This window comes from Thalassophryne amazonica, chromosome 3, assembly GCF_902500255.1.
Source record: "Thalassophryne amazonica chromosome 3, fThaAma1.1, whole genome shotgun sequence".
Classification (NCBI taxonomy): domain Eukaryota; kingdom Metazoa; phylum Chordata; class Actinopteri; order Batrachoidiformes; family Batrachoididae; genus Thalassophryne; species Thalassophryne amazonica.
In genome coordinates, this window is record NC_047105.1 from 27,007,243 (window position 1) to 27,024,261 (window position 17,019).

At 39.3% G+C, this 17,019-nt stretch overlaps 1 protein-coding gene and 1 long non-coding RNA gene across 2 annotated transcripts in view; one reads left to right on the plus strand and one right to left on the minus strand.

Moving 5' to 3' along the window:
• ptprt (protein tyrosine phosphatase receptor type T) overlaps positions 1-17,019 on the plus strand; it is a 1,196,058-nt gene that overhangs the window by 454,143 nt on the left and 724,896 nt on the right. The gene's annotated exons all lie outside the window — the stretch shown is intronic.
• LOC117506454 lies at positions 3,062-10,178 on the minus strand. Its single transcript, XR_004559470.1, has 3 exons — positions 10,091-10,178; positions 4,412-4,416; positions 3,062-3,077 (listed from the first exon to the last, which is right to left on the minus strand). It is a non-coding gene; the product is annotated as an uncharacterized LOC117506454 (long non-coding RNA).

Genomic DNA, 17,019 nt, shown 5'->3' on the forward strand with positions numbered 1-17,019 from the left:
CAGGAACAGCACGACACAAACAACAGGGGAATAATTACTGAGAATAAAAAGTTTGGGTGTTTTTAATCATCTTGATAAGTTTGTCCACAGGTGTTCTAGACATGTTCCATGTAGATTAAGTTGCTGCTAGAGGGATTTCTTGGTGTTATTCCCCACAAAGGAGCACTGCTTTATTTGTAGGATTTTATATTTTTAGCCTGCGTGTCAGAGAAATGCTAGTGGGGTATTGTTTTCACTGGTGTGTGTGTGTGTGTGTGTGTGTGTGTGTGTGTGTGTGTGTGTGTGTGTGTGTGTGTGTGTGTGTGTGTGTGTGTGTGTGTGTGTGTGTGTGTGTGTGTGTGTGTGTGTGTGTGTGTGTGTGGGTGGGTGGGTGGACAAGATAGCTCAGTAGAGGTGATTAGATTTTGGAGTACTTTGGTCAAAGGCCAAGGAAAACCAGGTCTGAAAACACATTATTTTCAATATCTCAACAACCAATAAGCCCAGATGGATCATCTTGATTGATTGGTGTGAATGATTTACATGTTTTTCCTTTATAAGTCATTGGTTGTTTTGATCAATTTCAGTTAAATATATCATATAGCAGACAAACACAGTGACATTTGAGAAGTGAAATGAAGTTTATAGGATTTACAGAATGTGTGCAATAATTCTTTAAACAAAATTAGGCAGGTACATAAATTTGGGCACCCCAACATAAAAAATACATCAATATTTAATAGATTGTCCTTTTGCAGAAATAACAGCCACTAAACACTTCCTATAGCTTCCTCTGAGAGTCTGGATTCTGGTTGAAGGTATTTTGGACCATTCTTCTTTACAAAACATCTCAGGATTGTTGGTTTCTGAGCATGGACAGCCCACTTAAAATCACACCACAGATTTTCAATAATATTCAGGTCTGGGGACTGAGATGGCCATTCCAGAACATTGTACTTGTTCCTCTGCATGAATGACCCTCACAGAGTTACAGTGACCCTCATCTGTCGCAAGATTCCCAGTACCTGCACTGGCCACACAGCCACACACCATGATGGAACCACCTCTAAATTTTACTGTAGCTAGCAAGCATTTTTCTTGGAATGCTGTGTTCTTTTTCAGCCATGCATCTCGCCCTTTGTTATGTCCAAATAAGTCAGTTTTGGTTTCATCATTCCACACCACTTCATTCCAAAATGAAGCTGGCTTGTCCAAATGTGCTTTAGCTTACCTCAAGCGACTCTGTCTGTGGCGTGTACGCAGAAAAGGCTTTCTCTGCATTACAGCATCATACAGCATCTCCTTGTGCAAAATGCGTTGTATAGTTGATTGATGCACAGAGACACTATTTGCAGCAAGATCATGTTTGTAGGTCTTTGGAGCAGGTCTGTGGGTTGACTATGACTGTTCTCACGATCCTTCACTTCATCTTGAGATTTTTCTTGGCCTGTCAGTTCGGGCCTTAACTAGTACTGTCCCTGCGATCTTCCATTTCCTCACTTATGTTCATCACAGTGGAAACTGACAGCTGTAATCTCTGAGATAGTTTTTTGTATCCTTCCCCTTATCCATGATGTTGAACAATATTTGTTTTCAGGTCATTTGCGAGTTGTTTAGAGGCTCCCATGTTGCCACTCATTAGAAGAGATGCAAAGAGGGGAAACATTTGCAAGTGGCCACCTTAAATACACTTTCTCATGATTGGATTCACCTGTGTAAGGAGGTCAAGAGTCAATAAGCTTACCAACCAATTTTGTGTTCTAATAATTAGTGCTAAATGTATTCAAATCAATAAAATGACCAGGGTGCTGAAATTTATGCACCTGCCTTATTTTGTTTAAATAATTATCACACACTTTCTGTAAATACTAGGAACTTCATTTCACTTCTCAAATATTACTGTTCGTCTGCTATGTGATAAATTTAACTGAAATTTCTGATCCAGACAACCAATGATTTATAACGGAAAATCATGAAAATTATCAGGTGTGCCCAAACCTTTGCATACAACTGTATATAGAGTGTCTGTCCAGCGCACAAGTTGCCCATCACCCCTCTGATTAGTGTGGTGTTAGTACAATGTTGCTTTTGTTGTTAAGGTGACCTCATTCCAGTTTGTGATCAATTCATAAAACTAAAATGTGAAAACACTTTCTGATTGATGCCAAAATCAAAGAGATGAGTTGAACAGCAGAATGAAATCAGCTTTTAGTTGCTTTTATTTCATTTCACAGTGCGAGGGTTTGAATGTTTTCGAGAGATTAATTTCAGATTTGACTTTTCTGTGAAATGTTTCACAATAATTTCATGACTCATAGTTGGACCTGAGCGGAGGAGGTGATGTGATTAGCGCTGTTTACTTTCTGCATGCTGACTGTTGACTTTTTTTTTTTTTTGTTTACATTTTCTGTATTTTATTGATTAAAACTTTGTCCACATGGTGATATTATATGGCTGTAACCAGTGATGCCGGTAACGCGTTACTTAGTAACGCGTTACTCTAATCTGACCACTTTTTTTTAGTAACGAGTAATCTAACGCGTTAATCTTTCCAAGTCAGTAATCAGATTAAAGTTACTTCTCCATGTCACTGTGCGTTACTATTATTTTTCATTGTGGGTCGATAGCAGCATTAAACTTGGTCTGTGGGCAGGGGGTCGGGGTTCGACTGAACGTCCCACTTTAAGCGAGCTGTGAGCTTTTCATCCACGGTTTTTTGCAGCTGCTCGACTCGTCCTCACCTCTTAAAGCGCGGTGATCAGCATACCTGCACTGAGCTTTACGAAGACATTTTTATACTTTTTTCCTCCTTTATTTAGAATTCTGAGCTGAGCTGCTCCGTATCGTCTCGTTAAAAACAGCTGATCCTCCGCGACGTGTCAACAACTAACACTATTTTCCACTCAAATGCACCTAAACTCTCTTTCTGAGGACCACATGATGTGAAAACGCAATAAAACTTTCTTACCTGTAAATCTGGTCCTGTTTTCTGCATAAATAAATGTTATCCATTCTTTGTGCTCAAACGCCAAAGCAGGGGCGAATCCAGATGGGATGGGGGCGTGGGGCAGGGATGTGCCCCCCCCCCCACAACAGCCCTAGATTAAAGATCCAGTTTTGAAGCCGTTTCTTACTACAACTACTAATACTGCTTAAAATAATAATAATTTCGACAAGTAAAATGTTTAGAGAGAATTTAAATGTTAGAAAAATGTTAGAATTTAATAGTTACATTTATAAACAATGTAGGTTTGAAATTGCAAGTTTTACTGTTACAGTGCTGTCAACAGTTAAATATGAGGTCAAGAAAGAGGTCTTTATTTTACTTTTTATAAAACAAGTATTTATTTTCATTGAAGTCAAGAAAGGGTGACTATAAAGTGAGTTTTGGCAAAACCAGTATCATTGTCATGTTGACGTGGGTTGTTGTCGGCAGCTGGGGAAAGTAACTAAAAAAGTAACTAGTAATCTAACTTAGTTACTTTTACAATTGAGTAATCAGTAAAGTAACTAAGTTACTTTTTCAAGGAGTAATCAGTAATCAGTAATTGGATTACTTTTTCAAAGTAACTGTGGCAACACTGGCTGTGACACTACACACGCTCTAATTGGCTGATTATTCCCATATCCGGACCGGCTACCATGACAATCGCTCCACAACGCATACTTTTGTTACAAAGTTGGGCATAAACATACTCCTTAAATATCGAAGCTGCATATGAAAAAACACACAAATTGAAAGCTTACCAGCTAACGACTGGACCATCTGTTAGCAAGTTCTTCATGGAGGTGAAGCCAATAGGTCTGACTACGTGCTGTCAGCAGCTTTCATACTTGGGCGATACTGTAAGTTTGTGCATTTATATGTATAACAGCCATATAATAAACAAATGATTAACTTTGATTGCTCGGCCTGTACTGGGATATCAGGCCGACGACGTGTTGTCAATACGGACCAGTTTCCTCCGTGAGTTACCTCACGGTCCGTATGCTTAATAATCCTTTCATTTTTTTTTCAAAACGTTTTTAACTTTTGTGAGTGTGACCGTGTCTGTTTCTCTCCATATAGGCTCCAGCCCCTCCTGACCCTGAACTAGAATAAAAAAAAAAAGAATGAATAAAAAAATGAATACTTTTTTAAATGGTAAATGGACTGCATGTATATATAACGCTTTTCCATCTGCATCAGACGCTTAAAGTGCTTTACAATAATACCTCACATTCACCCCGATGTGAGGGTGCTGCCATTCAAGGTGCTTACTACACACTGGGAGCAATAGGGGATTAAAGACCTTGCCCAATGGCCCTTAGTGATGTTCCGGCCAGGATGGTATTTGAACTGAGGATCTTCTCATCTCAAGCCCAATGCTTAACCACTAGACCATCACCACCCAGTGTAAAATGTGTGGCAAATCCCAGTGCAGATGTAGACTGTGTCTGCTGTGGTGACCGCCATCCGCTGGGTAAAGACCAAAGCCTCCTTTACCAATCAAAGGGGGATCTGGTTTTTATCAGATCCACAGAAAATAGAGCCTGTCAATACATCAGTTGGTTGACGATATCAGCCGATGTGAACCTTTCACAATCATGTCAGTATTGGAATTAATTCGAAAACTTTTATAAACTTTTATATTATGAAAACTTTTATCTTACCAAATAAACACTGCAGAAAAAAATGTGTTGGATATGGTCATTATGTAATTTGTCCAACAGAGGGCAGTCCAGTAACATTGTTTAGAATACTGTCAAGCCTGGCTGGGACCCCACCACCCCCTGGTCTTTTTAGCTACAAGAGATACAGACAGAGTGACCAACTGTCATTCATTTTCAAATAGAGTGGGCATTTTAACAACAAGAGACAAGTGGTTGTTATGCTGACAGCTAGAAGTCTATTTTATGCCAATGCTGAGCAATGTGATACAGTGAGCACCAATCCGAGTGCCAGCAGTGGAACATACAGTGAGGAAAATAAGTATTTGAACACCCTGTGATTTTGCAAGTTCTCCCACTTAGAAGTCATGGAGGGGTCTGAAATTTTCATCTTAGGTGCATGTCCACCGTGAGAGACATAATCTAAAAAAAAAAAAAAAAAACCCGGAAATCACAATGTATTTGTATGTTACTGCTGCAAATAAGTATTTCAACACCTGAGAAAATCAATGTTAATATTTGGTGCAGTAGCCTTTGTTTGCAATTACAGAGGTCAAACGTTTCCTGTAGTTTTCCACTAGGTTTGCACACACTGCAGCAGGGATTTTGGTCCACTCCTCCATACAGATCTTCTCCAAATCGTTAATGTTTGGAGTTTCAGCTCCCTCCAAAGATTTTCTATTGAGTTCAGGTCTGGAGACTGGTCAGGCCACTCCAGAACCTTGAAATGCTTCTTATAGAGCCCCTCCTTAGTTGCCCTGGCTGTGTGTTTGGGGTCATTGTCATGCTGGAAGACCCAGCTATGACCCATCTTCAATGCTTTTACTGAGGGAAGGAGGTTGTTTGCCAAAATCTCACAATACATGACCCCATCCACCCTCCCTTCAATACGGTGCAGTCATCCTGTCCCCTTTACAGAAGAGCACCCACAGAGTATGATGTTTCCACCCCCATGCTTCACAGTTGGGATGGTTTTCTTGGGGTTGTTCTCGTCCTCTAAACATGGTAGGTGGAGTTGATTCCAAAAAGCTCTATTCTGGTCTCATCTGACCATATGACCTTCTCCCATGCCTCCTCTGGATCATCCAGATGGTCACTGGTGAACTTCAAACGGGCCTGGACATGTGCTGGCTTGAGCAGGGAGACCTTACTGCCCTGCAGGATTTTAAACCATGACAGCATCATGTGTTACTAACGTAATGTTTGTGACTGTGGTCCCAGCTCTCTTCACGTCATTGACCAGGTCCTCCTGTGTAGTTCTGAGCTTTCTCAGAATCATCCTTACTCCACAAAGTGAGATCTTGCATGGAATCCCAGACCGAGGGACATTGACAGTCATCTTGTGTTTCTTCCACTTTCTAATAAATAATCATAACAGTTGTTGTCTTCTACCAAGCTGCTTGCCTGTTGTCCTGTAGTCCATCCCAGCCTTGTGCAGGTCTACAGTTTTGTCCCTGGTGTCCTTAGACAGCTCTTTGGTCTTGGCTATGGTAGACAGGTTGGAGTGTGATTGATTGAGTGTGTGAGCAGGTGTCTTTTATACAGGTAACAAGTTCAAACAGGTGCAATTAATACAGGTAAAGAGTGCAGAATAAGAGGGCTTCTTAAAGAAAAATTAACAGGTCTGTGTGAGCCAGAATTCTTGCTGGTTGGTAGGTGTTCAAATATTTATTTGCAGCAGTAACATACAAATAAATTATTAAAAATCATACATTATGATTTCCAGATTTTTTTTTTTAGATTATGTCACAGTAGACATGCACCAAAGATGAAAATTTCAGACCCCTTCATGATTTCTAAGTGGGAGAACTTGCAAAATCGCAGGGTGTTCAAATACTTATTTTCCTCACTGTATGTTGGTTCTTGGTTCTGTCTATTCATTGGTATTTATATTCACAAGAAACTTCACGTTTAAACTGTAAAACATCAAGCCTTGATTAAATTTATTTTTCATCAGGGTCGGACAATGGAATATTAGCAATCATTGCAGTTTTATAATGTATATATATATCAGCAGATATATTGGAGTCATGATTTTAACTCTATGATATCAGGATGGGTATTGGCAGCCAAAGAATCCATATCAGTTGAGCTGCAACAGAAATAATCTATTGTCCATAATTAAGTTCTGATTTCAGATCAGACTGTTTTAATACAGATAAATGCATCTTTAATTGGACATTTAATAGAATGTATTTTGGTAATAAATTAGGTAGCTTGAAGACATTTCAGACACTGTTTTCTGTCCAGAGGACAGCATGTTTTCTGAAATGTGTTTGCTCATGAAGTTAAGACTACACGCTCATTGATGTTCCACATTTCTCTCAACAACATGCCGGTGATAAAGTGGAATAACTCCACTCCATTAGAGCAACGCCTGATAAGCAGGATAAAAACATTGTTGTAATGATCCTAAATCTCTCACCTCTTTTCTGTTCTCCTCGGAGCTCCCTGTTTCCTCGGCAGCTCATATCCAATATCTTCGCAATCTAGCTTCTGGGGAACATCACGGCTCAGGCAGAAATTCCTACGTTTGCGAATAAAATGAGTGAACCTGATCTCCGAGTAACAATAGCTTTAGGGAAGAGAGGGTAAAAAAAAAAAAAATTAGCAGCCTTAATTGTTTTGTTCTTAATTGTTTTTTTTATTTAACCATCGTTAATCTCTTGGTTATAATTGAGTAATTAGGGAGCAGAGCAGCAATTGTTCACATGGAGGCTAATTGGTGTTTGTACATTAATGGATTTTTTAGAGATGTGGTAAACAGCCGCACGCACAGGAACACGCATACATTACTACTGACATAAAAATACACTTAAACCTGTTTTCAGGGACAAAATGATGTCTTTACAATTCAAAAATAAATGAAAATTTCTGTGATTTCACTGCTTGTGTCTTCACAGTATGTCTTCCCACCATTTCCTGTTTCTCAGTGTTTCAGCTTTCAGTCATCTTTTCCATAATTGTGTCTAGCCTCAGGGAGGTCGTGCATTTAGCTGCTTGGCTACGGCACAGACTGACTGCATTGTTAATTTGACACACACATTATTGCTGAGATTTGTGCTTCTCTCTCAAATCCACATGCTGTTCAGAAGTTGAAGGTTTTCCTTGTTTGCTCTTTTTAAAAACAAAGTTTCTATTCTGATGCACAGCACCTCTATACCTGATTTAAGAAGCTCAAAAGTTGTGAGGTTTGTCATGGTTTGCGTCTTTCTTTGCTCCCCCTCCTTCTGGTGCCCTTAGTCATTGGTTGCTTTTCTCCTATTATGCGCTTCTTTTGTTCTTTTATTCTGACAACTGTTATGTATTTGTTTCAGTGGCTTTATTTCCCATTTTACTTTGACATCCTGTTCTGTATTGTTTTGTTTTTGTGAGTAATTATTGTAAAGCGCTTTGAGCATCTGATGCAGGCATAAAGGCAGTACATTTACCATTAAAATAGACCCTTCCCTTTGTCCAGTCAGTTATCTTTCTTGTTTCCTTGTGCCTTGTTATTGCCAGTGTATGGACTCTGTCTCACTTCTGCTCACCCCCCCCCCACCCCCCCACCCCCCCTCGTGTAAGACCTTGAACTGGACTTTGACTTTGGGCTAACTATCCTGTCTGTTCTCTGCACTGGGGTTCAAATCAGAACTCCACATTACAAAGTTAAAGTGGTTAATTGAGATTAATGCGGCTAAAGCTACCTCTGGAGACATGGAACATTACCTTGCTGTGGGGGAAGGAGCCAGAGGTTGTGCAGGAGGTGGAGCGCTGCCTGTTAGACCTCGGCTCCGGAGCCACTCTCCTTGATGGGGGTTGGACCTGATTCTTCTCTGGAGTTGACCAGGGCTTGAGGTGCCGGGCGGGTGTGGGGATGCTCACGAGCCCCTGGCTGAGCACCACTGCATTGGAGTTTTCCCTGGCAGATGAGAGGGTCACATCATTGTGCCATTGGGTTGTGCAGGGGAAAACTGACTGTTGTTTGTGCGTATGCACCAAACAGCAGTTTGGAGTATTCTGACTTCTTGGAGTCCTTGGCTGGAGTTCTGCATGGGGCTCCAGTGGGGGACTCCATTGTTCTGCTGGGGGACTTCAACACACATGTAGGCAATGACCTGGAGAGGTTTGATTGGGAGGACCGGCCTGCCTGATCTAAACCTAGTGGTTGTTTGTTGTTGGACTTCTGTGCTGGTCATGGACTGTCCATAACAAATACCATGGTCGAACATAAGGATACTCATAAGTGTACATGGTACAACAGCACCCTAGGCCGAAAGTTGATAATTGATCTTGTGATCATATCATCTGATCTGAGTCCACATGCTCTGGACACTCAGGTGAAGAGAGGAGCAGAGATATCAACTGATCACCATCTGGTGGTGAGTTGGAACAGAGGGTGGGAGAGGACTGTGGACAGACCTAGTAAGCCCACACGGATAGTGCCGGTGAACTGGGAATGTCTGGAGGAGCCCACTGTCTGACAGATCTTCAACTCCCACCTCCAGCAGAGCATTTCCCTGTGGAGGTTGGGGCATTGAACCAAAATGGAGAATGTTCAAAGCTTCCATTGGTGAAGCTGCAGCAGGGAGCTGTGTCCTGAAGGTCTTAGGTACCTCAAGTGGCAGTAACCCTTGAACACCTTGGTGGACATCAGTGGTGAGGGAAGCTGTTTGACTGAAGGAGTCTTTCCAGGATATGTTATGTCACAGGACTCCGGAGGCAGTTGGAAGGTATGAACAGGCCTGAAGTGTGGTAGCCTCTGCTTTGGGGGAGGCAAAGCAATGGGTGTGGGCGGACATTGGACCAACTATGGTGAAGGACTTTCAGTCTGCACCAAGGTGCTTCTGGAGGACAGTGCAGCACCTCAGGAGAGGAAAATGGGGAACCATCCAAGCTGTCTACAGTAAGGGCCCCTTCACACATAACATGATTGAAGCCAACTCGCGCATGAAGGACGAATTGCATGCCATTGCATGCCCTCCCCTTGGTCTGTGCACTCCGGTGCACATGTGCGCAGACCTGGCCCGACACACGTGTCCTGTGAGCGCAGGACTATATGACAAGACAACAGTGCGACAAATACGCCACTTTCAGTCATGTATCAGCAGAAATACACTGTAACAAATGCTGTTTGGTCAGTTATCATGGCGCTTTTTTCTCTTTTTTTTTTTTAAATATGTTTATCTTCTTGCTGATTTTAGCCATTTTATACTCCTGCTATGAGACAGTGATATGAGGCAGTGGTAAAGTTTCCATCTGGTAATCAGAGCTTTTGTAAATTGCAGGTTTGAATCCTGTGAGTAGCATTTATTTTTTAACCGTGGGATTCTGTATTGTGTCATCTTTTATTTATTATTTATATCAACCCAGTGTTATTCACTAATTATACAGGTTGTTTTTATTTTATTTTTCTCCACATCAGTGGCACGATGTGGTGCAACACGTCCCAGCTGTTTGCACTGTCTTCGTGCACGCGCACAATGGTTCGTGGTTCCTCATTTCATGTTTGATTCGCGGATTTGCTTCCGGTTTCTGCGTCTTTCGTGTTATGAGTAAAGAGGCCCTAAGGATGGGACTCTGTTGACCTCAACTGAGGGGGAAATCGGGTGCTGGAAGGAACACTTTGATGCCCTTTAAACTCACAATGAAAACTGATCATGATGTAAATTAAATAAAAATATATGAGTTAAAAAATAATGGGTTCCATAAGTAATGCCAAACTTCTGTGTAACACTGTGTGTTTAAAGGGCATCATTTTAGAAATTTTTACATGCAAAAGCCTAATTTATCTCTTTTTTTTTTCAAGGTCGTTCCAACATTCAACCATGTAAACGCTCAAGGTTTCACATACTTTTCTTGCCACTGTATGCAAAACTAATTCATAGAACACGTCATCTCAAGGCACTTACACGTAGGGCCGGTCCAGGCTGCATTCTGTAGTACAGCCACTCTAACACACACACACACACACACACACACTGGACATATATACAGGGTGTGGCAATAAAATGTTACCACTTTTTGATCGTACACAAGTTTTTGAAATGAGAATTTTAAAATTTTATTTACAGACTTGTAACAGAAGCATCAAATTAACATTTGATACCAAAGGTTTCCCACTTTGTATCTTGTTTTCCACACAGTTCAATAATTGATGACATGTTCAATCCATGCTCCTCTTCTTTGGATTACAGCTGCAACATGCACATTGAAGTTTGTGATGACATTGCCACACATCTCAAGAGGGATTCTCCGAATTTCCTGACGGATGTTGGTCTTCAAGGACTCAATGGTCTGTGGGTTGTTGTAATTGCCTACAAATTAAAAATAGTAGTAACATTTATTGGCCCACCCTGTACATTATGAGCTCAATTTGCTTCTTGACTGAAAAAGCTTTAAATCCATTCCTGCTCTATTCTGCATAGGCTGTTATTATATACAGTATTTAAATTTTAATTTTTGTTGCCAATTCTTTTTCGTCACTGTGTGTACAAGCAGAGTATAATGCCAAATTAGTGATTAATCATTTATCGTAATTGTTTCTGTTAGCCAGTGACATGATCAGCTACGTTATTGCAATCATTTTTGTTGACAAATTTGTTTATAAACAATTTAACTGTGCACACATCCATAAATAAAAATGCACACAAAATGAAATGCATTTACAAACCTGTGTGCATGCCCTCTGGGTTCGGTGTATTTGAGTATAGAGACTTTGTATGTTTGGGTGTTTTTTTTGTTTGTTTGTTTGTTTGTTTCCTTAATAATCTTACAGCTGTTCATTCATTCATAATTACTGAGGACAAACACTGACACAAACATGCCTTAGAGACAAATGTCATGTCCACTCACCATCCACATCAGCCTTTTAACGTAACCAGGAAACACCCATTTGTCAGGTAACTGTCAGGCCAGCTCAGGATGATGTCTTTATCCCCATGTCAAAATTTTTCAATTCTGTGTTTTGTATGGGATTGTATCTCGTGAAGTCATCCAACCAGGATTACTACGAACACAACACTCACTGACAATATATTAACAAATGTTATTGTTGGGAATTTAATGGGTGGGTTGACATTAGTGATTACTTGCCGGTCTTCATTGTTTACAATTCCTTAAGTTGATAAAATTGATCATATTGAAATGACAAATTTCAAAAGGAAAACAACAGAGGAAACTTTGGCAAATCTTAGAACGGATTTAATGCTGGTGTGACATTTATACAGAGGACATTGATCAATCATATGAATCATTCATCTCCATTATTTCAAATTTATATGATAAATATTGTCCATTGATGTTAAATGTTGGTAATAAGTGAAATATTGATAAACCTTGGATCACAAAGGGACTGCTGAATGCATGTAAAAAGAAACATTTTTTTGCACAAGCAATTTTTAAAACTCAGAACAATTGAAGCTGAGAGTAAATATAAGACATATACAAACAAGCTGACCAATATCATGCAATCTTGCAAAAGGCAGTATTACAGTGATTTATTGTTTTTTTTTTTTTGATTTACAGAAATCATTTGATAGCATGGACCAGACCCTATTATTGGATAAATTATGGAGGCATGGTATCACAGGTTTAGCTCATGATTGGATAGCAAGTTATCCGCACAATAGGTATCAATGTGTTCATATTTGTGGGATAAATTCTGAATTTTTGAAGTGCACTTGTGGGGTGCCCCAGGGTTCAGTCCTTGGGTTTTTGTTGCTTCTTTTATATATTAATGACATATGCTTGGTTTCTAAGTTTGTGAGTTGCATTTTATTTGCTGATGACACTACTGTGTTTTGTAGTGGGGATCATTAGGGACAGGTTCTGGACATGATGGAGAGAGAACTACAGAAGTTCAAAAAATGGTTTGATTCAAATAAATTATTACTTCACTTTGGTAAATGTGTATCATATTTGGAAATAAACCCAGGAATGTATGTAGAAATTTGCTAGTACACGATATTGATATTGAAATTGAACTTGTAAATGAAACTAAATTTTGGGGGATTTCATTGATGATAAATTGAGTTGGAAAGCACATATAAATTATGTTAAATCAAAAATGTCAAAAGTCATTGCCATTTTGTATAAAGCACAAGACTTCCTCCCTGAACACATAAGTTACCTTATATCATTCATTACTTGTTCCGTACATGACCTATTGTATTGACGTTTGGGGAAACACCTACAAAACAAATAGAAATTCAATAGTTTTATGACAAAACAAAGCCATTAGAATTATTAGTAATAAACCATATTGTGAGCCAAAAAATCCATTGTTTGTCTGTTTACACATTTTAAAATGAATACAGCATTGCTATTCCAGTTTGTGGAGGAATATTGCACAAACATTTACTTATTTGTATGCCTTATTTGCCTGAATATATATACTGCACAAAGTAGTATTATTTCTAAAAATAGATACTGCACAAAATGGAATTATTTGTTTAAATAGATACTGGACAAAAATAGAATTATTTGTATAACTGGATACTGCATAAAAATAGAATTTTTTGAAGAAAATGTATATTGCACAAAGTTACAATTATTTGTAAGAATAGCAAAAAATATAGACTCTATTTGTATAAATAGACAATGGTGGGTACAGCTAACCAAAAAGTTAGCATTGATAACTGCTACTCCGCTAAACACTAAACCGATAAACCGCAAAAAAATTAGCAGACGTTACAGCTAACTGCTAACCGGTAACTTTTAGTACTGTCGGCTACTGATAAGCCAGTTTTGAGTTTAAGCATCGCCGAGGCTTCTGAGTAAAATCAAAATGAAAGCGATCACAAGCCTAAAAACAAACAACGAGCTGGAGCTTCTGTCTCATGTGAGCTCAGTCCTTCCTTAATAGAGGAGAGCGGAGTGAGCCAGCTGCTGTTTCCCCAATAGGAAGAAAGAAAAAAAATTCACTTACTTTCAACATGCCAAAAGACGGTCAGTGGGGAGGAGACATGAAGTGCAACACACTGTTCCCTTATGTTTTACTCATAAACAACTAATTCCGGACAGTTATTGATATTCAATCAATCAATCAATCAATTTTATTTATATAACGCCAAATCACAACAAACAGTTGTCCCAAGGCGCTTTATATTGTGAGGCAAGGCCATACAATAATTACGTAAAAACCCCAACGGTCAAAACGACCCCTTGTGAGCAAGCACTTGGCGACAGTGGGAAAGAAAAACTCCCTTTTAACAGGAAGAAACCTCCAGCAGAACCAGGCTCAGGGAGGGGTAGTCTTCTGCTGGGACTGGTTGGGGCTGAGGGAGAGAACCAGGAAAAAGACATGCTGTGGAGGGGAGCAGAGATCAATCACTAATGATTAAATGTAGAGTGGTGCATACAGAGCAAAAAGAGAAAGAAAAACTCAGTGCATCATGGGAACCCCCCAGCAGTCTAAGTCTATAGCAGCATAACTAAGGGATGGTTCAGGGTCACCTGATCCAGCCCTAACTATAAGCTTTAGCAAAAAGGAAAGTTTTAAGCCTAATCTTACAAGTAGAGAGGGTGTCTGTCTCCCTGATCTGAATTGGGAGCTGGTTCCACAGGAGAGGAGCCTGAAAGCTGAAGGCTCTGCCTCCCATTCTACTCTTACAAACCCTAGAAACTACAAGTAAGCCTGCAGTCTGAGAGCGAAGCGCTCTATTGGGGTGATATGGTACTATGAGGTCCCTAAGATAAGATGGGACCTGATTATTCAAAACCTTATAAGTAAGAAGAAGAATTTTAAATTCTATTCTAGAATTAACAGAAAGCCAATGAAGAGAGGCCAATATGGGTGAGATATGGTTTCTCCTTCTAGTCCCCGTTAGTACTCTAGCTGCAGCATTTTGAATTAACTGAAGGAATTTCAGGGAACTTTTAGGACAACCTGATAATAATGAATTACAGTAGTCCAGCCTAGAGGAAATAAATGCATGAATTAGTTTTTCTGCATCACTCTGAGACAAGACCTTCCTAATTTTAGAGATATTGCATAAATGCAAAAAAGCAGTCCTACATATTTGTTTAATATGCGCATTGAATGACATATCCTGATCAAAAATGACTCCAAGATTTCTCACAGTATTACTAGAGGTCAGGGTAATGCCATCCAGAGTAAAGATCTGGTTAGACACCATGTTTCTAAGATTTGTGGGGCCAAGTACAATAACTTCAGTTTTATCTGAGTTTAAAAGCAGGAAATTAGAGGTCATCCATGTCTTTATGTGTGTAAGACAGTCCTGCAGTTTAGCTAATTGGTGTGTGTCCTCCGGCTTCATGGATAGATAAAGCTGGGTATCATCTGCGTAACAATGAAAATTTAAGCAATGCCGTCTAATAATACTGCCTAAGGGAAGCATGTATAAAGTGAATAAAATTGGTCCTAGCACAGAACCTTGTGGAACTCCATAATTAACCTTAGACTGTGAAGAAGATTCCCCATTTACATGAACAAATTGTAATCTATTAGATAAATATGATTCAAACCAGCGCAGTGCCTTTAATACCTATGGCATGCTCTAATCTCTGTAATAAAATTTTATGGTCAACAGTATCAAAAGCAGCACTGAGGTCTAACAGAACAAGCACAGAGATGAGTCCACTGTCTGAGGCCATAAGATCATTTGTAACCTTCACTAATGCTGTTTCTGTACTATGATGAATTCTAAAACCTGACTGAAACTCTTCAAATAGACCATTCCTCTGCAGATGATCAGTTAGCTGTTTTACAACTACCCTTTCAAGAATTTTTGAGCGAAAAGGAAGGTTGGAGATTGGCCTATAATTAGCTAAGATAGCTGGGTCAAGTGATGGCTTTTTAAGTAATGGTTTAATTACTGCCACCTTAAAAGCCTGTGTTACATAGCCAACTAATAAAGATACATTGATCATATTTAAGATCGAAGCATTAAAATTAAATAATGGTAGGGCTTCCTTGAGCAGCCTGGTAGGAATGGGGTCTAATAGACATGTTGATGGTTTGGATGAAGTAACTAATGAAAATTAGCAAAGAAAGTCATGAAGTCATTACTAGTTAAAGTTAAAGGAATACTCGGCTCAATAGAGCTCTGACTCTGTCGGCCTGGCTACAGTGCTGAAAAGAAACCTGGGGTTGTTCTTATTTTCTTCAACTAGTGATGAGTAGTAAGATGTCCTAGCTTTATGGAGGGCTTTTTTATAGAGCAACAGACTCTTTTTCCAGGCTAAGTGAAGATCTAAATTAGTGAGACGCCATTTCCTCTCCAACTTACGGGTTATCTGCTTTAAGCTGCGAGTTTGTGACTTATACCACGGAGTCAGGCACTTCTGATTTAAAGCTCTCTTTTTCAGAGGAGCTACAGCATCCAAAGTTGTCTTCAATGAGGATGTAAAACTATTGACGAGATACTCTATCTCACTTACAGAGTTTAGGTAGCTACTCTGCACTGTGTTGGTATATGGCATTAGAGAACATAAAGAAGGAATCATATCCTTGTTTTCAGGGAATACTGTTAAGTCTTCAATTTCCATACCATAAGTCAGAACAAGATCTAAGATATGATTAAAGTGGTGGGTGGACTCATTTACATTTTGAGCAAAGCCAATTGAGTCTAATAATAGATTAAATGCAGTGTTGAGGCTGTCATTCTCAGCATCTGTGTGGATGTTAAAATCGGCCACTATAATTATCTTATCTGAGCTAAGCACTAAGTCAGACAAAAGGTCTGAAAATTCACAGAGAAACTCACAGTAATGACCAGGTGGACAATAGATAATAACAAATAAAACTGTTTTTTGGGACTTCTGATTTGGATGGACAAGACTAAGAGTCAAGCTTTCAAATGAATTAAAGCTCTGTCTGGGTTTTTGATTAATTAATAAGCTGGAATGGAAGATTGCTGCTAATCCTCCGCCTCGGCCCGTGCTACGAGCGTTCTGGCAGTTAGTGTGACTCGGGGGTGTTGACTCATTTAAACTAACATATTCATCCTGCTGTAACCAGGTTTCTGTAAGGCAGAATAAATCAATATGTTTATCAATTATTATATCATTTACTAACAGGGACTTAGAAGAGAGAGACCTAATGTTTAATAGACCACATTTAACTGTTTTAGTCTGTGGTGCAGTTGAAGGTGCTATATTATTTTTCTTTTTGAATTTTTATGCTTAAATAGATTTTTGCTGGTTATTGGTGGTCTGGGAGCATATTAATGATACCTCTTTTGTTTTTACAGAGAAAATATCACACATATGACATATCTTTAAAGGAATGCACAAAATGTGTTAATACTAGATTAAAACACTACTGGACACAGCCACATAGTGGCTTTTGTGCCATGCAGTTCAGCGGGCAGATGGAGCTGTCCATCAGTATTGTTAAATTATTTTAAATAGTTTAGTATAAATTGTTAATAAATGCCTTTTTTTTAT